The sequence below is a fragment of the Zosterops lateralis genome (genome assembly GCF_965231275.1).
Source record: "Zosterops lateralis genome assembly, chromosome: 2".
Taxonomy (NCBI): domain Eukaryota; kingdom Metazoa; phylum Chordata; class Aves; order Passeriformes; family Zosteropidae; genus Zosterops; species Zosterops lateralis.
The window spans coordinates 49,454,620-49,464,779 of record NC_139763.1 but is presented as its reverse complement, the minus strand read 5'-3'; the positions used below and the strand labels follow the sequence as shown (position 1 = coordinate 49,464,779).

Below are 10,160 nucleotides of genomic sequence, written 5' to 3'. Positions count from 1 at the left end.
ATATATACATAGTTCAGGTTCAAGGCATGATGTCACTCAAGTGAAAAGCCAGAGTAGGTAGGGTGTTCTTTTTAAGAGAAAACATTTCAGTGCTTTGATATATTTGGCAAATCTATTGGTAATTTTGCTATTGGAAAAATATTTTAAAATAGATTAGTCAGACTACAAGTAAATTATATTTTGTTCTGCATTCTAATGAATTTTTATTCAACATTAAAAGCTCTGTGGCTCGTGTTTCTATTTCAGAGGTATTACCCAGTGATGTGGTGCTTAAATGTTTATTCAAATGATGCATATACATTTTTACATCTTCATTTATTTATTTATTTTAACTTATTTTAGTGGGGGAAAATACAGGCATTAATTTAGAGCTACTGATGCAATGAAATAGAGGAATATATTTGAGCTATTAGCCGCTTCAATCTCCTGCCCACAAATAATTGATGAGTTTCTATTAAAGATTGACAAGCCGGCAGACTGCAAAGCATTTTTTACTAGAAAATGCACCGTAGTTAGCAATCTGCATTATACCTTGTATTCTGTTGCTATATAGTAGCAGTTTTGGAGCTGAATTTCGTTTCTTATAGACTTATTGTTTGGTATTAGATTAGGAAAGATTTGCATGAAGTAGAAAGAAAAAAGAGAGAGAGAGAAAGCAAGCAACGCATGCACACACATCAGAATTCTCCTTTGCCATTTTTCCTGTGTTACTGACTGTTTCATGTAAATTTTTTTAGAATTCTCTTCAACTCATCTTCTCTCTTTCTGGGTGAGACTATCGGGATACATCAAAAAATGTAGAAATGTAAATTCTAGTAATGCTGGCTGAGCCTATGAAGAACAGCAACTTCTTCATCAGCATTGTTCATATGTAAGCAGAGTGATAAAATACCTAAATAATTTTATCCTCATCTCTGCTTTCTGTGAGAAGTTATGCATCTATAAAATAAAATCAGGGAAAAATAAATAGAAAATCCTTTATGCATAATTCTTAATACATAAAGGAAAAAATCAATCAGTGTGAAATTATAAGAACTCAACGTTTTATTCATAATATATTTCCCTGTGATATGTATAATCAGAAAGGTTTCTTGCTATTAGAAGCAAATATTTTAAGACTTATAAGTTGTCTGTAAACTCACTTTGTTTTTCTTTCTTATGATGCTTTGTTGAATAAATATACTTGCATTTTATTTTGTATAACATCATTCTTATAGAAGACACATGGTCTTTAGTAACATATTAGGAAACAAGCTGAAACATCTTTTCTGTGAAATCAGACTTGGGAAGAGGGGGGAGACAACAAGGGGAAAAGAAGATCTCGGTATTCTAAAATTTGAAACCTTAATATGTGCATTATCAAATAAAGACTAATTACATCAGTTTGGTTTTTATTTACAACATCTGTGTTTTTGATTTCACCTTTAAATATCTGATCCTAGGCAACAAGATAAATACAAAAATTAGGTGCAACTTGAATTAGCTTTATTTATTGTCGCCTCATCATTTTAATTTGTGGCAATAAAATGTAAATATTATTCCAGAATTCTTATACAGTAATGAAGAAACAAAACATATTGGTTTTAAGTTGTACAGTGCCTATATAGTAAAATGAACATTCAGGGCAAATATTTTTTCATTTCAGTATTTTTTTTCTCTGAGATAACCCCATCTAGCAAGCAGTTAATATGCTGATGTGTACAGGAACATTTTTGATGACACAGATCTTTTAAGGCAGATTGTCTACACGCAAATAAACCTACATATGCCACAAATCAAAAGTTTCTTCTTCAGAAAACTCCACTTGCTAGAAAAATAGACCTGGATACATTTTTGACTCTCAGTGCAATAATAGGTTGTGCAAAAGGATTCAATTTGACTCTATGGATTGAAATATTTGTTATTGCCCACTTTGGGGAGACAAAAATTAAAATGGTTTGGTGCCTTACAAGATATGTAAGGAATAAAAACAGATGCTGAAGTATTTTAGAAATGCAGAAGGTATATTTTTAAAATATGATAGGATACAAATACTAGTGAATATCTTTGTTATGTGTAATGTTACTGACTACGTATCTTAGCTTCATTTTGTATTTATGAATATATTTTCAGTAGAAGGATAAATAGGTGAAAATAGTTCACTACCATATGATTTGTTTTATCCTTAGGCATTGCCTGGGGTTACTGGTACAGCCCTGGCTCTCAGTACCGAAAACTGAAATGTGCAACAATGAAAATTTTATTAAAACGTATGTTAACCCATTACAGTATGTTCACTTCCAATTCTTTGTAAGAATGCGTGATGTATCATTTTGTGTGTGTCATTTTTTTAAAAAGATATGAGTCAAGTAGAGGAGCAAATTTAATGGGAGAATTTTATGGGAAACATTATACAAATGGCAGAGTGTGCGATTCCTATTATTAAAATAATTTGTCATTGTATGAAAAAATGGTATAAATTTCAAGAAAGAGTCTTCTTTAGTTATCTGCCCTTTTTTAATGACAGCAGCTTTTGTGCAGTAAAGGCAGACACGTTTTCAAGCAAAGCCCATTTCAGACCAGAATTTCTGAGAGCCCTATTAATGTTTCATGCTAATCAAGGAGAGTGGGAAATAGAGCTGACAGGTGCTTTCTACTCTGCTTATTCCTGTCTTCCTGCATTAGACATTACTAGCTAAAAAAGAACCAATATAGTTCCTTTCCAGTACATGTGTTGGCAAGGGCAGAAATAAAATGCTTCTTTTTATAAGTTTATAGTTGTTTTTCTTATTGCCTTCACTGGTAACATCCACAAATATATAGATGTAGCAATTATTAACAAAAATCTATTTTACTTCAAACCATGACCTGAATCGGACCCTGAAATTTCCCCCCAGTGCTCTTTGAAAACTTTAAAGCCCTTGTAGCACATCTGAGATAAACTAAGGTCCACCCGGGATCCTTGTTTTTTGGTAGTATTTCCATCTGAGCCAGGAAAAAACACATACCTTTACTCTAGGACAAGTCTTTTTGATTAAGTAATGTCAGGGTGAAGAACAAAAGTAAACTCTTCAAGAGGCAGCTTGAAGACAAAGCGTGAGAGCTGCAGCAGGCATTGCTGGGAGCTGCCCTTTGTCACCCTCTCCTACCCCAGATACCTGACTTGTACCCCAGTGTTAGCCAGGCAGAGCAGCAGGCACTCTGAAGTAAGTGCTCAAATCCCAGAAACAGCTCCAGGAGAGAGTGCCGTGCCTTTGAAAGCCTACTGAGCAGTCCCATCTGGCTGAGTTTAGGTACACAAGTTAGGAAGACTGGAGGCTCTCTAAGGCTCTTTAAGTCTCTAGTGCTTGCGAAAAAAGTTTCGGTGCTTCCTTTGGGAAGCCTGCTTCAAGAGGCTCTTAAATGCAGATGTAAGTCAGGTGCCCAAGTGAGAAAGACCGGGCTGTAGACAGTGACAACAAAATGGCTGAAGTCTGCAAGCTGGGATTTGCTCAATTGTATTTGTACTACACAAACACAGAGGGAATTTCATAACCACAGCAGCTAGAATCCTTACCTCAGCTTTGCTGGAATAATCAGGAAAAAAAAAAGAAACCAAGCACACTGTTACAGTATATTGCTTTTCTCTATGCAAAGCAGAATCATTAAACCCTCCCAACAGTGCATGGCACTCTACATGGCTGGTTTTTTCTGCAAATTATAATATCTAATATATAATAATAATTCAGAAAATATTGATTTACTTAAGTATCTCGATAGACTTTTTGAGCAATGAAAAAAAAAAGCTGCATTTGCTTAATTGAATTTACTTTCCATCATAAAATTTAATTGAGGCACATCCCAAATCAGGAACGCTTTACACTGATTTAACTCTTGCTTACTTTGATTTTGGTCACTAATAATTTACTGCTTTAAGTTGAAGTAATAAATACATACATACGCATTTGAATATGTATGAATCCAGCGTAGGTTTATATTGAGAATAAAAATCAGTTTAGCTAAATTCATTTAAACCAGGGTAGCTTTTCCCCCTGACATTTAGTTAAATTTATTTTAAAAAATGTATTTATAACAGGAAAACAATTACCACCTTTGTCTGTCAAGACATAAGCCAATACTGCTTATTTGTTTATTTTAAGGAGATTGCCAGCATGTTTCTATCATATTTATTTTGCTGTTAAGACTGATTTCTACAGTGAATAATGTCTATGTTCAGACTCATAATCAGTATGAAAAAATACTATTAGAACAATAAAGTTGAATTTGTTACAGGAGTGTTGTCACAATGTCATTAGAATCCTCTTGCATAATAATGGTCAAGCACAGGAGCACGTAGCTTGTTGTACCAAAAGACTTGTGCCTATATTGTCTTGTTTACTGTGTCGAATATTGTGTATTTCCATTCTTTTTTCTTAAAAATAAAAAAGCCTTAAAAAAATCTTTCGCTTCAGTCAGAAGCAAATATCATTTAAAGTAAATTTGAAGATAAGTGAACCGTTTCTCTCTACATATGTTTTGCCAAGTTGCCACTGTTTACACGCCTAACGTAAGAATGAGAATGGTCCCTGCAGGATAGGAAAAAGCATGATTATTTTGTAAAGAAGTGGTCAAAGGAATAATTCATTGGACATACAAAAAATGCTATTCTTTAAGAACAAGGATCTCATATTTTTTTAATCTTAAATTTGCACCGTAATTGTTTATAAACTTATTTTCATCACGCACTTATCTTTGGTTCTTGTTTAAAGGACTGATGCAATGAGACCCAAGAGAGTTTCTTTTCTGACTTTGACACTTCCCCATTATGGGTGGGGATCTGGGTAGCTTTAACCATTTTGTCATCTGAGCTCAAGTCACTAACACCTATGGAGAGGACCTCAAAAGTGAGAAGCCTCCTTTTCGTCCCTTGGATAACACAACTTCCATTGACAAAAGCCCTGTAAGTACATCCTGCCCTAGAATTCCCTTGACAGATGTCTAAACTTTGTTTAGATCTGGCCTCTAAGCTTAGGGAAGGGTATGTAAGCAAGATTCACTGTGGTAATTTTCTTTTCCACTTGGGAAATGTTCACCACAAAACACAAATATTTAGAGTTATAGAGTGACTCTACAAGACTAGTTGCTGTTGCTGTTGCAGATTGGTCCAATGTAACCTGACTGCTGAAGGTTGCCTCCACAATCTGTTTTTTATCCAAGTCACTTTTCTTTCCCTCACTGCAGAAGGGACTAGAGGAAAAACCTTTTTTCTTAGGACTGATCATTGTTTCAAAACTCACAGATAATTCTAAGGTAGGGATTTTTTTATTCACCCTGCAGTCCTGAATAACATTGTAGTGTGCTAAAGCACTGAAACACTCTGCTGTAAATTATTGTGAAGAAAGATCTGCTTAATCCTAAACCATTTAAAATTAAATATTTTCTTTCAGTTCTTCTATCTGGAACAGTTACTTAAAGACTGAGATTGAATATGTGGATGTATGCTTTAGTGTGTTTATTTCTTTGTTATCTTAGTAAAGAGATGAAGATTTTAGTGTGTTCTGAAAGCTGTATGTGGAGCCCTTCCAAAACCTAGCAATAAGTTCAGAATATCAGGTTTTTAACACAAACTTTGGGCTGGTCTCATAAAGTACCTCCAAGCAAGTACTAAATACTGTTTAAGTTTCACCTACTTAAAACAGGTATTGCTTTCACCAAAGCAGAAAAATGGTTGCTTTCATCAGGATTTGAGACCTTGGTGGAGATAAGTGCATGTGCAAATAGTAAACTGCATATGCACATTCACATTCCAAAGCCCATAAGCCCATTGTCATTAAATCTCAATTTCTTAATTTACTCTACATTTACATTTATGCAACCAAGATTTTGCATTCGTGCAAATAGGCTCTGCCTGGGAGAGTCCCACTGGGACTGTGAAGGGAAACCCATAGAAGGCTTCACATTGACATTTCAAAGGCTTCAGCATCTGTGCTCTATATCTATGAATAGATATCCCTTGCTCAAAAATTGCTCCTTCCCCCTCCTCATCCTGCCTTGTCTGCAACAATTCATAATATGACTGTTTATGTATGAAGACCTTTTGCAAACAATATTATTACTCTTGCTGCCTCAAGAAAGCTCAACTAAGGCCATTTGGCCCATTATGATAGATCCCTTAGTTTTACCAAATTCCAAGTAAAAAAAATCCCTTCCTGAAGAGACTAAAAATTTGAGATAGAAAAACCATATCCTGGATAAGAAAACTGTACCTAGAGTTCGTGTTTGGTTTTCATTAACTGTCCTTTGACCTCTGAGTCTTATAGTCACCTTTCAAATTAACACCCTTGGAGCCTGATTCTTTAGGCTCTTTTCAGGTGTTGGGGGGAAAGAAAAGGTGAGCTTATCCCTAGAAGCAATCAGTTGTCTCTTTAAAGAGCGTCTGGGCAACTCTCTTGTGCACACACTGATCTGGAATTCAGAAATAATGGCAGGGCTAGAAATGAACCCCAGCTTGTTGCCTCTGAGCTCAGGCTACAGAAGGAAAATGCTTGGCCATAGCAAAGGAGCCTAAAAGAAAGCCAGTTTGCACCTCTTGGGTTAAAATGAGCAAGGCTCTACAGATTTCCATCTATGGTGATATGCTCTGACAAACACTTTAATTAGCAGGACCAAATTCTCCTTTAATTTATGCAAGTGAAGCTCTATTGGTTTCAACAGAGTTAGCTCTTCTGTAATTGAGAGAAGAATTTGGCCCAGCATTTGTAATAAATCATTAATGAGCATGTAGTAAGATAAGTTTTAATGATTAATTAACAATGTATTTTTTGGAGAAAAGTATTCTTAACATGCCCTTAATGTATCAAGTGATAATTACAATATTAAAAGCCTACTGATTAAAGCAATTAATTATATGCCTAATTTATTTACTAATTAAGCTTTAATATATGTATAGTTAAGTAATTGCTAATGAGTATTTCACATTTGCTAAACAGGTCTGGCAGTAATTACATGAGAAACACCATAAAATGATTCTTCTAGTGATTTTATGAAAAAATACAACATTCTTTGGGGTTTTTTTTCTTTATTTTTATTGGATTTTTTTTCCCTAAATGAATTTCTTGGCTAACGTTTTCCTCCTTTGTGAGCTAAATGTTTACTAGGATGCAAGTTTCATAGGTCTGAGAGGTCAGTGTTTCTGCATGCATATGATGAAACGTGCTGCACAAGCACAACTCAGTCATGCCGACACGAAAACAGTGATCTTACCCCCTTGTTCACACAGCTAAAGCCTGCAGTTTTCCTAGCCTCTATTCAGATCCTAGGCAAAATTCTGGCTGAGGTTAATGGGAGTTTGCTATGTTAGGACCACAGCTTTTTTTTCTTTGGCTATGCAAGAACTTTTGGCCCCTGAGCTGGACTCTTACATCCTTAATTCTTATATAAAGCAGGAAAGAAATACACATTTTTCAGTCAGATATGGGTTCCTTCAATCAGAGCCTATGCAGTATGCTGTAGCAGTCCTTTGCACAGAAAAAACTCCAAGAAAAGCTGATAAAAGTTTTGTCTAAGCAAAAAACAGGGCAATAAAATCAGTTTTAGACATAGCCAACTACACAATGAACTCCTGAGGTCTTTATCCATTTCAATTCCTATTGCCTCCTAAGTGAAACCCAGAGCCTGAACCTCTGGTCCTTGCCCAAGTTGTGTCACCAACTAGATAAGTACAGAAAGTCCCTCTTTTCCCTCCTCTTTGCCTTTCTTTCTCCACACATTGCCCTCAGCAAGATATTATCCCAATGTAGATTCTGAAATGTTTAAAAATAAGAATGGCACTGAAATGCTGCATTCTGTGGCATGGTTTGGTGGAAAGATACAAAGCAAAACATAGAGAAATGTTCAAGAAAGGGTTAGCATTACTATGGCTGTAATTATTTCTTAATCCACTAGGAAATAAGTGAGCAAGACACCTGCACCTACCCACTGACTTGTCAGGGTGGAGCCTGATAATAGGGAAATCCCCAGCCTAGTCATCCCTAACTTTTGCAGCATAGAGATCTGGAGATATTTTAGCAGTTTTCTGCCTTTTCCTAATCTTATTTTTGCTTCTCTCACTTCAAGCTTGTGTGTGTTTCTGCAAAATCCCATCTGCTTCCTGCCATATTTTAAGTTTGGAGCCTGGGGACACCACCCCCCCAAGTCTTCTCTCTGGATAGGTACATCTTCTCAGTGCTCTAATTTGTGTCTAGCAGGTGAAAGTGCATGTTTGACCCAGAACACATTCCTGGGAGAGCAAAATTAAATAGGTTCAGTAGGTCTGGGATGCACATAAACAGGTCTTAATGTAGTGTGTACTCTCATCACATGCATTAATGAAGTCGTAGATGGACTGAATCTCACCAAGGCATGGGGTCTTTGTGAATTTCTTATGCTGTCACCAGGTCAGAAATGGACAGGAGTGACATATGGACTCAAGGGACTACACCCCAAACACAGGGCTTAGCCTTGGCTTGCAGAGAGCCTTCATTTTTGCCAGGATTTCACACATCTACCTAACAATGAGTGTGTGACAAACCCAGCACAATCTGTGGTAAAATTCCACAATCATTCCCAAAGAGAGCTAAAATTACCTATATATGGCATACACCCTTTCTCAGTTATATAAGAATGCATTCTTCTGGTAAATTTGGTGTTTGTATTTATTTTTTGTGTTTATTTAAGAGATAGCAAACAAGGGATAAGGGCATAAGCTGAAGATAGGGGCTTACTGAACAAAGATTTAGGAGTTGAAGAAGCACATATCTATTTTTATAAGAGCATTAGAAAGGAATTTCAGCCAAATGTCCTCCCAGAGGAATCAAGCTGTTAGCTGAGTGACTTCAGCACCCATTGACACCAGGGAGAGTTTCAAGCACCAAGGATCTCCTAAGGCTGACAAGTGTTACCTTGAATGATCTATGTAGGCATGTTCTAGAGAATCAAATAGAGATGTTGCCTTCCACATGGGAACAATTGCTGTCAGGCTGTGACCTGACGTGATGTGGCAATCAAAATTCTTCCATCAAACTTCATGGATTCCATGATAAGTTTGGGGTAGTTTGGGGATTCACAGAAGGAAGAATACCAGCATAAGTGCTCTGTTCAGATTGCACTAGCAACAGTGACTGATTGTTAGTGGTCAGGAAAGATTTATTTTTTTGTTCCATGCTTTGTCATAGGAGTGGCCAGGGGCTTCACCTTGTTCTGAAGAACTCAAGACCAGCCATGAGAGTTATAGATTTTTATGCAGGTCTTAATGAAGTTAAAAAACTTTGTAGGATTGAACCTTGCTAAAATATCAGAATTTTTTTTTTTCTGACTTCTCACATAGTAAAATCCTAATCAACTAAACTGAGACAGGATAATTCCACAAGTGCTGTGCTCTGCTGGCACCATAGCATCCCTTCTCTGTCCACATGATGTGTTGAGCTTCCACCCAGAAATATCCCTATATTCTGTGGAAGATGGCTATGAAGGGTTAGAGTCCTCACTTCATTTTCAGACCACTGGAAGAAGCTGGATTGATGCTGACATGTTTAATCCAGTAGGAACTTGTTCATCTCCTGCGGTCTATGAATCTTTGCAGCTGAGGTGATGCCTTAAATTTTAGCTTTCATATTTTTCAGATTCTGTACTGCCTTAGTGTGTGACTCTGAACTTCACATAAGGTGTTAGTAAGTTCTCTTCACAGTTTAGTTAGATCAAACAATTCTTTTCCAGCCTGAGAACCAAGGACACCATTGCAACTTCAGGCCCAAAAAAAGTATAAACAATGGCAAATTGAAGAGAGCAAACTGAAAGGATGGGACTTCATAACCTGAAGCTTTAATTGGACAACTATCCCCAATATATAAATGGACCAAAACTTATAAAAGTGTGAAAACTTGTGACTGATTGTCCATCTTGAGTCTATCTTGGGTCCATCTTGGGTGTAGCCTTGGCCAGCCTCTTGTACTGCCCAAGGTGTATCCTTTGAAGGCCTTTCAATAAATACTTACTTTATTCCTTTAACTCCGTCCAGCTTCTTAGGTATCAAGATGTTCACAGCTGGACTGCAGAATGCTTTGTTCCTAGCTGAGTTTTGAAGTAAAAACATGTCTGAATGGCAGGCTGGCAGAAATGTGATGCACAGTTCAAATTGCTCTAAAGAGGAGTTTAATTTTGGTTAG

General features: G+C 36.5%; 1 long non-coding RNA gene across 1 annotated transcript in view; it reads left to right on the top strand.

Moving 5' to 3' along the window:
* The window catches only part of LOC310906096, a 179,582-nt gene that overhangs the window by 802 nt on the left and 168,620 nt on the right, over window positions 1-10,160 (top strand). The gene's annotated exons all lie outside the window — the stretch shown is intronic.